General features: G+C 44.7%; 1 long non-coding RNA gene across 1 annotated transcript in view; it reads right to left on the reverse strand.

The window, feature by feature from the left end:
* Nucleotides 1-292: 292 nt before the first annotated feature.
* LOC121275313 overlaps nt 293-15,659 on the reverse strand; it is a 116,847-nt gene continuing 101,480 nt past the window's right edge. Inside the window, exon 3 of the long non-coding RNA XR_005942382.1 lies at nt 293-377. This is a non-coding gene — a long non-coding RNA (uncharacterized LOC121275313). The remainder of the gene's footprint in view (nt 378-15,659) is intronic.

Below are 15,659 nucleotides of genomic sequence, written 5' to 3' on the forward strand. Positions count from 1 at the left end.
ACGCTGTTGCCACCAATCTGTACCATACCAGCCCTCCAGCCAACTGAGCCAACCAAGGAGTCCAAGTTGTTGTGCCAACACACACTTTTAACGCATGGTGTAGCCTGGATCTATGGATGGTGATGGTGGAGGCTCCAATTTTCTTTCCATCACATGGCTGACCAGGAGTCTCTCCCACTCTTACCACCTGCCACTGACATGCATTGGGGATTTACAAGTTGATACTCAACCTGTTTGGCCGCGTTGTGAATGCACCTTCCTTTGCCATCAAGTCCTGGAGTGGTTCTGTAATACTGGAGTTCCTTATCTGGCAAACAGATTGTCTGGAACAACTTTATCACTTCTCTTTATAATCTTGAAAATATCGGTTCAGTCATCTGCAAGGAAATTGTCAAAAACAGATAACTTTATTACAATAACTTTTGCCAATTTACTCTGTACTCTAATCATTAAGGAAATATGTTTTTTTCTCTCACTCTAATGACGGTCCACTTAGGATGAGGGATGATAAGGTAGCTGGGGACAGATGCTTATCTATTCAATAGGAATCATGTTTAGGATCTGGGCAATGGTAAGGATGCAGCTTTGCTGGCACATGTGCAGGTGACTGTTCTACATTGCTTGGTTCAGACACTTAAACTAAAGGTGTTCTTGAAAAAAACCTGCTCTGAGATGCTTGCTGACTGTTCTGGGTCCTGGTTGTAGACTTTCTCTGTTACTGGTTAAGGTTTGCTCTCTTGTTTTATGATAATGCAAATTTGCAGGGTAAAGTTGCATAAAGCAGATCAGGCTACAATAATCTTGGATACTTTGCCGGGGCTGTACTTTGCTTTGGAATCTTTTAGCATCCCAGTGGTCTGATCCATCAAAACCCAAATGTACTGTGTGCATCACTGTAACTCTCAGCTATTGGCCGGGATTTTCTGGCACTGTTGTGGCAGGATCTGCCACGGGAGATTTGGCGGCCCAGCCAAAAGTTCTTTGACTCTCTGCGGGATTGCATGATTCCGGCAGCGGGAGAGGCTGGAAATTCCTGCCCATTGCCTTTGCATGTCTTAAATGGGTCATGAACCAGATTTCCAGTAAACAGTATCCACCCAATTTTCCTGTCCCATGAAATATTCAATTACAATAAAGGAAAGGAATTCTGGTAGCTACAAGAGTAAGGGCTTATAACAAAGTATATTGCGCCGATGATTAGATAAAGATTAACGATGATTAGATAAAGATTAATGAGGTGCAATCCTTGCCTGAAGAAAGTAGAATAAGGGATTATAGTTTCAGCTGTGGCTGTAGGAGAACAAACTGTATATAGTCAATGGCTGTCCAAGTGAATTATAGTCTTCACATCCATTAAAGGAAGTGATGAAATTCCTGCAGACAAACTATTCGCTAGCCAAGTAGCTCGAATATTAGAAAATATGAATTAAAAATTTGGATGATGCACGAGCTAAGAGTTATGCCACTGGGATACCGTAGATGCAACTGAAGCTGTGCCAGTTAGAGTTCCCTGAACAACTATCCTCAGAAACCAGAGGGGAAAAAAAAACATTAATTAAGACACATATTCCTAGATCACTCTTTAGCAAGCAACTGAGCAAGCTGCTCTTATAAAAAGATGACCTAACATAGTTCAGTGTCTCTACCACCAAATGTCCATTTAAAATGGCATTGAGTGACAGCAGTGTTTCCCAGTTGCTCTGACTGCATCTTAGGGCCCTAATTTGCCTAATACATACTATGAAGTATAGGCATGCTGCATTATGGTTGCGTGCATTAGATACATCGCAGACCTTATTGCCTTTTGTGTCAATTCATACATGCTGGCCTCAGCCAAGGTGTATCTTTGTTGGTGGATCCAACCACTCTAACTTGTATGATATCTTTGAATTTCATAAAACCTTCGACAATGATACAATAAACTGGGAAATACAGTGTGTTTGAAGTATTCCTGCATCAAGGATGATACTAGTTGTTCATGTATATGCACAGCATTTGGAACATGATGAGGACCCGTGTTGCCATTATTCATTGTTTCCAGAGATCAAGGGGATGGATCAAGGTCCAATAGGTATGACTAAATTTATGAGTAGCAGAGAGAATGAAATAAATCAAAAATTAGCAGTTAAATTTCAGAATGTTAGGTTTTAAAAGCTTGGCGATTTTATATCCATGTTTAATTAATTCCATTTCATAATATTAATCATTAAAAATGGTCAGGCCTTCATTTTGCCTTAAGTCATGAAATTGAAAATAGGATCTACACACTTGGCGGAATTTAATGTAGGCGGCAGGAGTCTCATCCACTGGCTAGAGAACCTTTTTTCAGGCTGGCCCACACCTTAACCAGGAGCAGTGGGCCTTCTCTGGGATCAAGGAAAAATCCTGTCCCGCAAGAGCTGCCAGTTGATCAGAGGCTGGCAGCTCTTCATTACTCGGCAGCACCACTGGGGAGATGGTGGTTGCTGCTGGTAATGCACCCACCCGAGGCCCAGGGTTGCTGAGGGACCCAGGCCACAGGTGAGTGATGGTGCGAGGAGGATTGTGGGATGGGGGTGATGGAGCAAGGGTGAGGGGGTTTGACAGCATGGGCAAGGGAGTGGCTCTCAGTGGACACTCCCGTCCCTATGTTGGGTCCCTCAATCAGGAACTGAGTGCCTTTGAACGAGGGACCACCACACTCCCCCATTCTCGGAAGCTCTCAAGTAACCTCGACAGGGTTCGCTTTTCAGGCTTCCCACGTGGTGAGCCTCCTGCCTACCTCTGGGTAAATACCGGCGACAACCACTTAAAGACCTCAATTGGTGATGGGATGGGAAGGCTATCCACAAGGCTTCCTGCCACGGACTTAATCGGGGCAGAGGCAGGAAGACAGTGGGGTCGCCACTCGCCACCCTCTTGCCTGATTGAATGCCCCCAACCACCAAACTTGCCACTGGCAGGGTGGGGGGAACAAAATTGCTCCACTATGTACAGGACCACTGCTCAAATGTTCATTTTCTTAATAAGTCTATTTGTTGCTAAACTGTTTCAGCCAAACACAGGACCTTTATTGTTGGTTTAAGAAGGTTTGTGATAAAATTCTTCTCAAACAGAGCAACCTATCCTACATTGTCAATTCATAACCATTTCAACTGTGAAAAATGCTGGCGACATGCTATGAAAGGCCCTTTGTCAACAGAAATTTCACACTTGCAAATTTGGGAATACTAAAGTGAAGGTGGGCTTTTGAATCCACTCCAGTTTTTACAGAAATTATTTTGTACAGTCTCAAAGATGGAATCTTCATGGAGAAGCTTTGAATGTGAAAGCCACATTTTTAAATTATCAGAAGAGAAATGAACAGCACAATGAGATTAGATAACTGACCTAGATTTTTTTACTCTCAGCTGCGAGTCATGGGTTTAACCCTAATGATGCTAACACATAACACATAAAACATGTACACATCAGCCTAATGGCTCTTATGTATTATAGCGGTCATCTTTGTTGGAGTGCAGCAGGTGGTTTGTCAATCTGAGACTGAAATGGCCTTTGTTTGCTTCCAAAACTGTGCAGCAGCCAAAAGGAAGCCAGACAAGAGATTTCAGTTACTGTGCTGGGAATACAACAAGGTTCTCATCAGTTTTTCTTTTGCTAACGGTTATGACTACAAGAAAAAAGGGCAATCAACCTGTGACCCAGTGATTGTTCCTGTCATAATTCTGCCCATTATGGCACTGAAGAGTCCTGGGGCAATAATACATCCTTGATGAGCTCTAGCATAATGCAAAGCACATTAGTTAATTATTTTCCAATTCCAGTACACATGATGCTGTCATTAAATAACAATTAAAACCTCTGTAGGCCCCTTGCTGGCACTCTTAATCAGTCAGCAACACCCTCAAGACCTTCCAGTTGGCTGAATCTAAGGCATTCATTGTTCTACCATTTTTATTTTCTTATTTCTTAAAAAAGTCTAAATATTTCTTAATTCCTGCTCCTTTTAGTATAATATGAAGGAGCAATACATTGCCCCATGTGTCACCCTTGAGTTGCTTGTTCAGGTGGACATAATAGAACCCACAACATTTACTTGAAGAAGAACTGTGAGTTCCCCTGGTATCCTGGTCAACATTCGTCCCTCAGGTAATATTACTGAAAACAGCAGCTGAATTTACCCAGCCCTGTGGTGGCGGGATTAGAGGCTGGCAGCTGGGAAAATAGTGGGGGTGCCACATTGGGAGTGTTCTTTGCGTTCCTGTCACCGGGAGGCTTTCCCAGGGTGGGTAGGAAGCAGATTGGCTTTCTGTTCCAATTAGAAATGATATTGTAGCCTCTCAGCCATTTTGCTAGTGGTGTAGTTGCTCCCTTGGTGATGTGCAGAGGCCACCACTTCAGTGGAGGTGGCATCCTTGCGGCAGGTTGGGGTGTGGGGGGTGGGGTGGCAGTAATCAGAGCTGGAGGCTTCATGCCACAAAGATGGGGCTGCATTAATGAAAGGCCACAATCACAGCCACACCTATTAAGTGCTGGGATTTCTCCTCCAGCCTGATTCATCCATCACTCCGAGATGCCATTTTTTTGATCATTACTGTGCAGCCCAGGAAGGGAGCCTCCATGTCAAGGTGCCCTTGTATTCTAAGATCTGCCTCAGCAGGTCCTACCTCTCCTGATGGTGCTGCTGACACTTTAGAGCTCCCAAAATTCAGATTGGGCTGGCAGCTAGGGGGCCTGTTCACCTGTCCATAATAGAACGGTGAGCTTGGCAGAGGCCAATTAGGAGTCTACATGCCTCCAAGAAGATTACTGAGCTGGACATGCTGCTGGCAAGTGTAGGCTCAGGCCCCCATCTGGTCCCAATGCACAGCTCCCAAACCCCTGGCAAAATCCAGCCCCCAATCCCTGTTCATTCATATCACTTGTTGCATGCAAATTAGTTGCCATGTTTGCCTGAATAACAATGCCTGCACCTCAGAAGTGCTTGGAACGTCCTGACTTAGTGATAAGATATTATATCAGTGCAAGTTCTTTCTCTCTTTCCTCCTTCCATTTCTATCTTTCTTTTCTAGTTCGTCTTCAGAAAGAAGACTCATATTCTCAGCATCATACCCAGGATATAGTTCTACAGGTGTGAGTAGATCTCCAGTATCTTCCTCAAGTTGCCTTTCTGAAGCATGAACACTGAACACTCAAGTGACTCTGACCCTATTCTCACATGCACTTATGCAAAGTCACAATTGCTGTTCTGGTTTCGGTCATTTAATAGCATAGATAGTGTTTCAATTCTGAAATCTTACATGTAACTTGACAATAGATCAAAGCACACAAATTGTGATGCTCCACTGAAGGCTCGCTATATACAAGAATGGAGCACAGGGCTGCAAGGCTGCAACACTGTCTCTGACCTAAATTGCGTCTAGTGAGCCCCATGATAGCCTTCTCACTAAGCCACCAGGGGCTTGATATTTCATATAAAGATTCTTGGGCAGGAGAGCAAACTTATGATATTAATATACAAAGTAAATTTCTATCTTATCACATTGTTCCAAACACACACTGAGCATCTGGTATGAATGAAAACGTGATTTTATATTGACACTCCGCAGTGTTTTTGGCACAAAGCAAATCTTTAAATGCAGTTGCTTCTAACCTAGCCTAATTATGTAACCATTCCAACCTCTTTTTTAGTTGATGTGAGACAGTCTGTGTTTTTATCTTCAACACATTAAAGTGCAGCAGGTAGGGGTTTTGTATTCACAGGCTTTTGCTGATAATTCAGAACCTATACTTTGAATTAAGCAACATAAATAGCAGAGCAAAGTGTGAACTTAGTGTTAAAAATTTGAATTATCAGATAATTTTAATTAAATGGCTTTGAATTGAGAAGATTAGACTGTAGAGCAGATGGTCTGGTAGAAAGTTTACTCAAATGTTAACAATTAATGTGTGTCAATCATATGAAGTGAGAAGGATCATAGTCTTGGTAGCACAACAAGCCATAATTAAGACCTCATTTTTGCCTTCAAAGAAAAAGGTTAATGGAAACGGGTGGAAATGAGTCTGGGCTTGTTATTGGGCCCAGGCTTGATGCTGTAGAAGCACAGTGCCTGAAACAAAAAGTATGACGATCAATGGAAATAGCTCCTTGTGCGTCATTGGAATAATATAGGCCAGGCTGCCATATTGGTTTCTACTCCATAGGTAACTCACCCAATGGGTATAATCTTGGCTCTTACTGCTAGTGGCTGTCAGTTAGGGAAGTTTGAATGGGCTATGTGGGAGCTGATATGACCTCTGTAAGTCAAAAGGAGAATCCCAGCAATGAATTTCTTAAAAAGAAATAATGGAAAACTTACCTTTGGTTGGCAGCCACAAAATTCAGAGTTAGCCGGCATCAGGTGCCATTGCGGTGGACCTGAAAATGAGCTCAAATTAACTACTAACCCTAGATGACATGGAGATCGACTTGTAATATTTTAATTTTAACAATTGTTTAACTAAAAGGTGGCCCATCAGAAAAATGGCTGGAGATAAAGGAAGAAAGAATTAGCCCAACATTATATATGTAAGCCTATAAGTAGTCAACTTTCATCATCTCAAAGCCAATTTACTTTGACTGATTAATGAAAACAATGTCCTCAACAATCTTCATTTGTAGTACCTCAATGGTATTGACTTTAGAGAAGGAGATGAATGACATGTAGCACATTGTGTGAAACTTTGTACAAAACCAAAGTGTTTTCAGCCCTCCACCCAGTACCACAGTGACTCATGTCTCAGATCACTTCGGAAATTTGTTTTACAGAACACTGTATCATGCCTATTTGTAGTACAGACCCATCTAATTAGGCAAGTTAATATAATATTTGCTGCACCATAATTGCAGGGTAGGATTGATCAACACCAAAATGTTGTTCCCAGCTGCATATAATGGAACCAGCAGAAGAAGAAGGTCATACCTCATTTTTTAAAAAAATTTTTTGGATCAATTAATTTCCTCCCTCAGTTTAAATTTCTCTGACCATACATGATTCTTTAGGCTGCTGGCAATGTTCCCCACGAGCTACTGTACCAGAATGTTTGGATGAGGAAGAGTGATCTACTCTATGATTTCCTCCTTTCTTAGCATGATGAGTAGCCAATCAGGCACTTCACAATAGGCCTTTATACGAACATAAGAAAGCAGAAGTAGGCTATTGGGCCCGTCAAGCATGCTCCACCATTTAATAAAATCATGACTGATCTGTTTGTATTACTAATTCTACATTCTCATCTACCCCCAATAACCTATGATTCCCTTGCCTAACAAAAGTCTATCTTCATCTTAAAGCCTCCACCGCCTTCTGAGGCAGGGAGTTCCAAAGTTGTGCAACCCTGAGAGAAATAAATTCTCCTCATCTCTGTCCCAAGGGGCAGAAATCCTGCTCCCCTGAGAGGTGCCAGCCAACAGAAGTTGGCAGCTAGCTATGCATTGCTTGGCAGTGTCAGCTGGAGCGGTGGCTGCTGCCGGAAAAGCACCCATTCCAAGACCCAGGATCACCGAAGGACATGTGCCATTGGTGAATGAATGGCGGGATGGGGTTCATGTGGGAGGTATCAGCAGCAAAGGCAGGGGGATGTCTCTCCGCAGGCCCTCCTTCCTGATGCTGGGTCCCTCGAACAGGCCTTCTGTGCTTTTAAATGAGGGACCCCCCAGAAGCCTGCAAGCAACCCTGACATGGTTTGCTTTTTGGGCTTCCTGAATGGCGAGTTCCCTGCCCGCTGCTGGGTGAATACCATTGGTGGCAGGATGAGGCCCTTAAGTAGATATGAATTGTTCAATTACGGGCCTTGATTGGTGGTGGGGTGGGAAGACTGTCCATGAGCCTTCATGCCCTGGTCTTAATTGGGCAGAGGTGAGAAGGCGGCTGGGTCCCCACCTGCCAGGCTCCTGCCTGATTAAATGAAAGCCCGCCACCAAACTTGCCGCAGGGCAGGCATTAAATTCAACTCTAGGTTTATATATTAAAGACACAACATAAATGTAAGTTGTTACTTAAATGGAAGCTGTGAGCTTTTGATAAGGGGTGGCTGGCATATAAGCCAGCTTGACCTCTGGATGGTAAGTTAAAAATCTACCCACAGTTGTTGGCACAAAAATCACTTACTGAAATTATTTTTTTGCTTCTGGTAAAGCATGACAGGTATAGATTCTGTTAGAAGTTGGCCTTAGATCATTTAATGTCACAGGCCCATTTCTCTTTGATGCACCTACCGGATTAAACAGAGATATGCATGTGGTTAAGCTTGCACATGTGCAACTTTTCAGAAGTCACGATTGTAGCTTTTATTTTTGGCTGCTGGGCATGTTTAAGTGGATGGCCAATGATAGGAAATGGTAACACTGGTCAGCACAGGAAGGTTCAGCCAGAAATAATAGCAAGCCCTGTTTGAAGTGCTGTTTGCATATTACTGTTGTGATGCTACCAGTCTGAAACCACTTGAGGAAACCACATCTTGAGGCAGATCTGCATCCTTCTAGAGGCAATCACATTATTTATTTTACAATGCAGCTGTTGAGGTCAGGACTGTTAGCGGTGCAGACGCTTTAAGTTACAAGTGATGTATTACATTTATTCTAGCTGGCCATGTAGTGACACCTGCTGGGTTCAGGCAAGACTCTGAAATTGCGTATGTAAATAAAGCCCATGAGCTAAAATGTCTCTGGACCTTAGCATGGGAGTTTGTCACCGGCTGCCTCTCCCATATTTTCCACCTGTCCCAACTCCACGATTGATATCACCCTGAGTTAAAATCAAGGCCTGGAGTCAGACTCAAGGTTTTCTGCTTGAACAACAGCGTACAATTCATTTGCACACAAAGCAATATGGGGAGCTTTAAGATAAACTTGAACTACTGTTTCTCATTTATAAGTTCAACAGAAAGGCCTTTAAATATATTTTTTCAGATGGAAAGGTGTTACAATAATGTCTGAATGGGTGATATCCTTTTTGTTATTCTCTAAAAACCTAATGCTCAGTGAAGTCTGACATGAGATGTATAACTTATTCTGTGAAAAATTGACCAACAAAGTATTGAATGTGTACATGAATCTGGCAATAATAATCCTACTGTAGATCATTCCTGCGAAAGTTATCTTTTTACTTTCACTTTTGCCGATTTATTTTAACTTTCTTCTCAGTTTTGTCTATCGACTGCTTGTCAAATTGAATTTGAGGCCATTTCTATCTTGAATGCTAAAACTGTGAGCCATTGGTTCAGAAGTGTATTTCTAAAACAAGTTTCATGTCTCAGGTCTAAGACATATTTGATGATGTTGGAGCTACAGAGTGTTTGAAATGAACCGCATATATGAATTGGTCCAGTCTGACATGCATCTTGTGGTTAGTTTCACAGCCTGAATGTAGTGTTTTATGTATGCAATGGGTTTTCTTGCTGAGTTTCTGTACCACCCCACTCTGCCAGTGTTTTTAATCTGCTTAACATAACAGGAACTTTCAAAATACCCTTGAGCCAGATAAAGTAAAGAAAGTGTCTGCTTCGTCAGCCTATTTTTCTAATTTTGTTTAGTTACAGAATTAAGTGGAGCTAAGACATGCTAAAAGAAGCAATTTTCCTTGACAGGATATTTGAGCTTTGTATAAACATATCGTTGCACACAACTAGGACTTGTTCGTGGTGGGTCAAATTAGGGAGGTGGAAGGGTGGCGGCTGCGTCCAGGGGAGGAACAAGGGCTTTGATCTATCGTGTTGACCTAAATGATGTCTGGAACCTATAGCATCACGAGTGAGTTGTGCTGCTTAATTCATGGAACACTCCGTGTGTGTGTTTAAAAAAATTCTAGAGCAACACTTGCTGTAGATCATTACTGCAAAATTTCAGTTTTTAACCTTTTGCTGTTTTTACTTTGATCTTTCTTTTCTATCATTCTCAATTCCATGGGCCATGCCTACCAAATGCTATATACCTGTTCCTAGGCCACTGCTAAAGTTTCTTTTTAGGCAGCTATTGTGAGGAGATCATGTATACTCAGCTCCTTAGGCTTTCTTTTGACAGGTTGAGCTATGATCAAACTACCTCTCTATTATGGTAATTTCATCTGTGGTGTTCTCTTAAACTTAGGCATGTACTAAAATGTCATTAGCCGGGATTTTCTGTGCCAACTGGTGTCGGGCATGTTCGGTGGCTTGAGCTGACAATATGGTGAGAAGGCCAAAAATCAGTTTCACAATGTCATGAAACCAGTTTGCAATTGTCCGCTCAGCCCATTGATGGTGGGCCACGTTCCCCGCCATGGGATGTTGGGAACCTCACTGTAATACATCAGCATGTCATTATTAGGCTAGCCCGTTGGACTCATCCCTCCCCTGCTGGATTGTCCACCCACATTGGCAAGAAATCATGCTGGTGCAGAACACGTCTTGACAAGTGTGACATGCAGAAGTCGGGACTTACCGCCAGGGCCTTGCTCACATCGCGGACATCCGAGGAATGGACGATGCTGGAGCCCGACACCAATGGGATCCTGGAGGAACGTCCATGGCATGCTGGGTGGATTCTCATGGACATGGTTCTGCTGCAAAGCTGCTCATACAAGTTGGAAAGTCACTGTTGATGCTCACAACAGATAATGGTTGAGAGGGTGGGAGAGGAAGGTCTAGGATCGATTGGGAGAGGAAGAGGTGACAAGGGGTGGTGAGGTTGGGGGTGGTGGAATGAAGATGTTTGGGATTGAGGTTGGGGGAGAATGAATGTGCCAGGAGGGGATGAGGTTGGGATGGGGGGAATAAAGGTGTCAGGGGGGTGAGGTTGTGGGGGGAGGGAATACGGGAGGGGAGGGGGGGTATTGGGGGAGAAAATGACAACTGGGGAGGTAGGTGTAAGGGGGTGCAAGGTGTAAGGGAAGTAGTTTGGAGGAGGGAAGGAGTGTGGAGAGGAGAAGGAGTCCAGGGGGAGGAAGGAGTGCGGAGAGGGAGGGAGTAAGTGTGGAGGAAGAAATAAGAGTGGAGGAAGGAATTGGGGAGGGGTAAGGAATAAAGCTGGAGGAAGAGGTGAGGGTGTCTGAGGGAGTCAGGAAAGTGAAAGGAGTTAGGCTGAAGGAGGAAGTGAGGCTGGAGGAGGAGGTAAGGCTGGAGGAAGGAGTTGGAAGGGGGGAAAGGACTAAGGGTGGCGGAAGAAATAAGGATGTCTGAGGGAGTCAGGAAGGGGGAGGGACTAAGCGGTGGGGGGGTGTCTGGGAGGAGTGGGAGGATCAAGGTGGGGAGGATGGTTCTGGGGGGAAGGGGTCCAGAGGGGGAAAGAGGTCTGGAAGGGGGGGGATGTCCAGCTGAAAGTGCAAGGGATGGGTCTGATGGGTCCATGACTACCTCCTGGGGTGTGAACTGAGGGTGGGTGTGGTATGGAGGAAGGGTGAGAATGATCAAAGGCAGAGTGAGGCAGTAGGGTGGGAAGGTGATGGTTCGACGGTAGCAGTAGAAGGGATGGCGAGCGTGGTTAGTGGGGCCTCAAAGGCAGACATGGACTCTGGGGATGGGAAGAAGAAGGTCGGGGATATGGATGAAGGGGTGGATTTTCAGGAAGGAAGAGAACATGCATGTTCACCTGGATATCCCTGAAGGAAAAAGGTTGTGGCTGGTAGGTCATGGAGGGGAGGTAATGCGAGGGGGAGGTCAACTGTGATTGGGGAAAGGGAATGAGTGACTGGGGGAGGGGGAAAGATGGAATTGCTGATGAAAAAATGAATCCAGAGCATGCTATCCAAATCAAAAGCAAAACAACAGTCGTGGTGGGTGAGATCAGGCGCTGCATGGGAGTGTGATCATTGGGTGGGTGGAGATGCAGGTCAGCTCAAATGGACAACATAAAGTGAATCCCAGCAGGCAGCGATTGAAATGCTCAGAACATTGAGGTGAATGTGAAATGTGGAGGATCTGCGTGTGTGGGAGAGTTCTTCACGAGGCTCCAAAAGGTCCTGCCACACACACACACTTCTCCCTCTAGAATCTCTCATTGGCCAGGTGCCCCCTCTGCAGTGATGGAGGATGAGGTTGAGGGGCTCACGGGCAAGGGGAATTTGGAGGGAGAGGGCAGACTCTGAGATTTCTGAGTGGATGACCCAGGAGTGATCAGCTCCTCCTTCCTTTGGGTACCCGGGGGCCCCGGCCTGACTCCTTGAGGGGAAGGAGCACCTGTAGGGATGTTGAGGTGCCTTGTTTCCCTCTCGTGTTGCCACTGTAGGAATCCACCCACAGCTCCTGCAATGGAGTACAGGTCTGCACACACCTCCATGTTCTCCAGGGCCTCCATGGCATCTGCCTTCCTCCCCATGGAGACCTCCATACATGCACATGTGGGCACCACTTCATCAGAGAGCAGGCAGTCACACTCCTCTGACTCACGTGCCACTCTGTTGAGGGCTTCCAACAGCTTCGTGCAATGTTCCTACGTTTTCTGCTGACTCTCCAGGATGAGTTGGGAGGCCAAATCCAGAGACTCATCATCTGACTCGGACCTCACAGATGCCTCTTACCCCAGTCCTCCAAGTGCCGGGAAGCTCATGCAAACCTACCTTCTGCTGCTCTGGACATGTGTCCATGTGGTGAACACCAGATTGTGAACCCAAGTCTGCTCTAGATCAAGGTCCCACCGAGGTGTGTCTCTGCACTGGTGGAGGGTGTGGGTAAGTGCTGAGATGGGTCTTCCAGGCTGCTTATTTCAAGCTTTTCAATGGAGGAGGTGCCCTCTTGGCTGGAGGTGAGGATGTTGATGGAGCTGAGGGACAGGCTGGCTGAGGGCATCCGTTGCTTGGCAGAGTTCCCTGTGAACCAATGTAGAGCTAAGTAGTGCGTGGCAACAGAGTCAAAAACAAGAGAGAGAGCACTCACATTTGCCTTGAGAGAGGGACGATGTGGTGCAGGATCCTCATGAGGGTGTTCGCCACCAATCTCACTTTCACTGCAGGCATGGTCCTTGTCCACACCAGTCAGCGCAATGGGTCACTTCACAATGTGAGTGAGGGGTCTAATGTGGGTTACTCCACCCCTGGTCTGGGACCTCTTCCTGTTGATGTCAGCAGGATTCTCCTGCATGAAAACAGATGGACTGAGTGTGAGCAGGACACATGACACTGTGTGGAATATTTGTGTGGTGAGCGGAGACATGGACAGGATGAGGACGTGAGCTCAAGAGGGTATAAGCCTGATGGAGATGTGAGGGTGTGTGTGGGAGTTAGTGGTGTTGTCCCTTGAGGTGTGAGATCCCTTTGGATATGTGATGGGTTTGTGAGTATGTGAGTTGAGAGTGATGAGAAGAGTGAATCACCCTGGTGGAACAAATGAGACCCTGCATCCTGTAGTGGCACTGGGTGGCTGTCCTCTTTTGCAGGGTATTGGTGCTAACCATCACTGCCACCACCTCGTAAGTCAGATTAGTGAGGTTGCTGCTCATCTTGTGGCCAGAGATGGGGTAGAGTACACCATGGCGAGCCTACACTGCATCCGAAAGATGCTCGAGGGACGCGTCATTGAACCTGGGGGCTGCAGTCTTTTTGCCTTTCAGGGCCATCTTTTCTTTGCAGCAGTCATGGGCTAGAAGCACTGAGAGGTGTGCCTGCGGCTGCACTTTAAATATGGCGCCCGGCGTGATGAAGTGGCAAGGTGATGGCATGGCAGATGAATGAGAGCCTGCCCACCATGGAAACAGCGTGTTTCCCGGGAATGCAAAACTAATGCGGCAGGTTTGGGACAATATGGCGTGAAAAGCCTCCATTGCACGTATTACCTGCCCACTACCACACTTAGTGCAAATCTGGGACAATTCCACCCACCATATTTTTATAATAGAACTGTTTCTTACCAAGGATGCATGAACTCAGTAATGACTCTAATCACATGCATCCCTTAAAGAGAAGTTGGATATTTGGTTGAAGCTTATGTGGCTTTTAGGACTGGTGCATGTATAACTTCCAAATCAGCCTGGACAATGATATAATTCAGCCTGGTTTGTTCTGGATTTTGTAGATCCTTAATTTATTCAAAATGCAATCATTTAATTTGTTATAATTATTCTGTTTACATAGTTTTTCAATTTGATTTTATCTCCTCGACCCCAAATTGAAGCTGGGACATAAGATTGTACAAGGGCTTATGGTGCATGTTTGAAAATTCTCTTTGTTATTTTATGCTGATATTGGCCTGTTTAAAAGGATGGTCTAGAGTTGCTCGTGCTATAATTCCTGTATTAGTCCAAAGAGTCAAAATTAAGTTTACCAAGTTTCCATGAGGCCCAAAGGAAAAGTGTTTTAAAATGGGAATTTGCATCTGTTTGATTTATGCTGATCTTGGCCTGAACTCTGCACAATATGAGATTATCTAACATAGCTTTACAAAATGGCAGTGGAAACTACTTTCTCAAGTTGCAATGCAGCACTCTGCATGGGCTTGAAACCACATCTATGGGCTAGTGAAATGAACACCTTTAGTGTTACAATGTGCTTTCAAGTTCACAATTTTGAAAATTCTTTGACTTGTGTTGAATTAACTAATTTTACAAAAAAAACTTTACTTCAACTTTTTGTGGAACAAGCCCTCAATGGGGTATATGACTTTGAAAGAATGGTTCCTTAGAGCAGTAGAAACTTAAATTTCAATGCAGCTGGTTAACCAGTGGAATACAAATATGGGCTAGTAAAAAAGCTCTGAACCTGAGTCTTCCAACTAGGAAACTTAGCTATGTTAAAAAGTCCATAAAAATTGGCTAGAGGCCTAATTACAGGCACATTTAAAGAAAGAAATAGCAATTTGGCATTTATTATAGCACCTTATCATTTCCTCACAATGCCCCCAAGCACTTTAGGGTACACATTCTTTTACGCTTCATGGCTTAGGACACAAAGGGAACCATTTGGTCTCAATGTACACTTGAACTGGAAAGCCCGATGCTGTTCTGAAATTCTTGAACCTCAATAATGTTATAAAAACAGAAGATGCTGGAAAAATTCAGCAGGCCCGACAGCATCTGCGGAGAGAGAAACATAGATAAGGTTTCGAGTCCATATGACTCCTCTTCAGAGATAAAGAGAAGTAGAAATGTGATGAAATTTATACTGTTTAACAGGGGTGGAGCAGGTGAAGCTGGATAGAAGGTCAGCGATAGGCGGGGGCTAAGGAGAGATTGACAAAGATGTCATGGATACAAGACAAAGGGGGTGTTAATGGTAGTGGTAAGGGGTAAAGAAGGTGCTGACATTGGCATTATGTTCCCTTTGTCTTCTCGTAGGCAAGAATGTTTAGTTAAGGTTACAATCATGATTTTGGTGAATGGTGAAGCAGGCTCGAGGGGCCAAGTGGTCTACATCTATTCCTAATTCGTATGTTCATATGTTTATTCTTTCCTTCCTTCCCTCCTTCCTCCCCTCTTCCCTTTCATCCCCTTCCTTCCTACTGTTCCTTCCTTCCTTCACTTCCCTCCCCTTCCTTCCTTCCTTCCCTCCTCCATCCCCTCCTTCTCTTCCATTTCTCATTCCGTCCCTTCTCCTTCCTTCTCTCTCCCTTCCTTCCTCCCTTCCGTTCTTCATCCTTCCTTCCCTCCTTCCTTCCCTTCCTCCCTCTGTCCCTCCCTCCACCCCATCTCTGTCCTTCCTTCCTTCTTTCCTTTCCTCTCTCCTTACTCCCCTCCT

Source organism: Carcharodon carcharias, chromosome 2 (genome assembly GCF_017639515.1).
Source record: "Carcharodon carcharias isolate sCarCar2 chromosome 2, sCarCar2.pri, whole genome shotgun sequence".
Taxonomy (NCBI): domain Eukaryota; kingdom Metazoa; phylum Chordata; class Chondrichthyes; order Lamniformes; family Lamnidae; genus Carcharodon; species Carcharodon carcharias.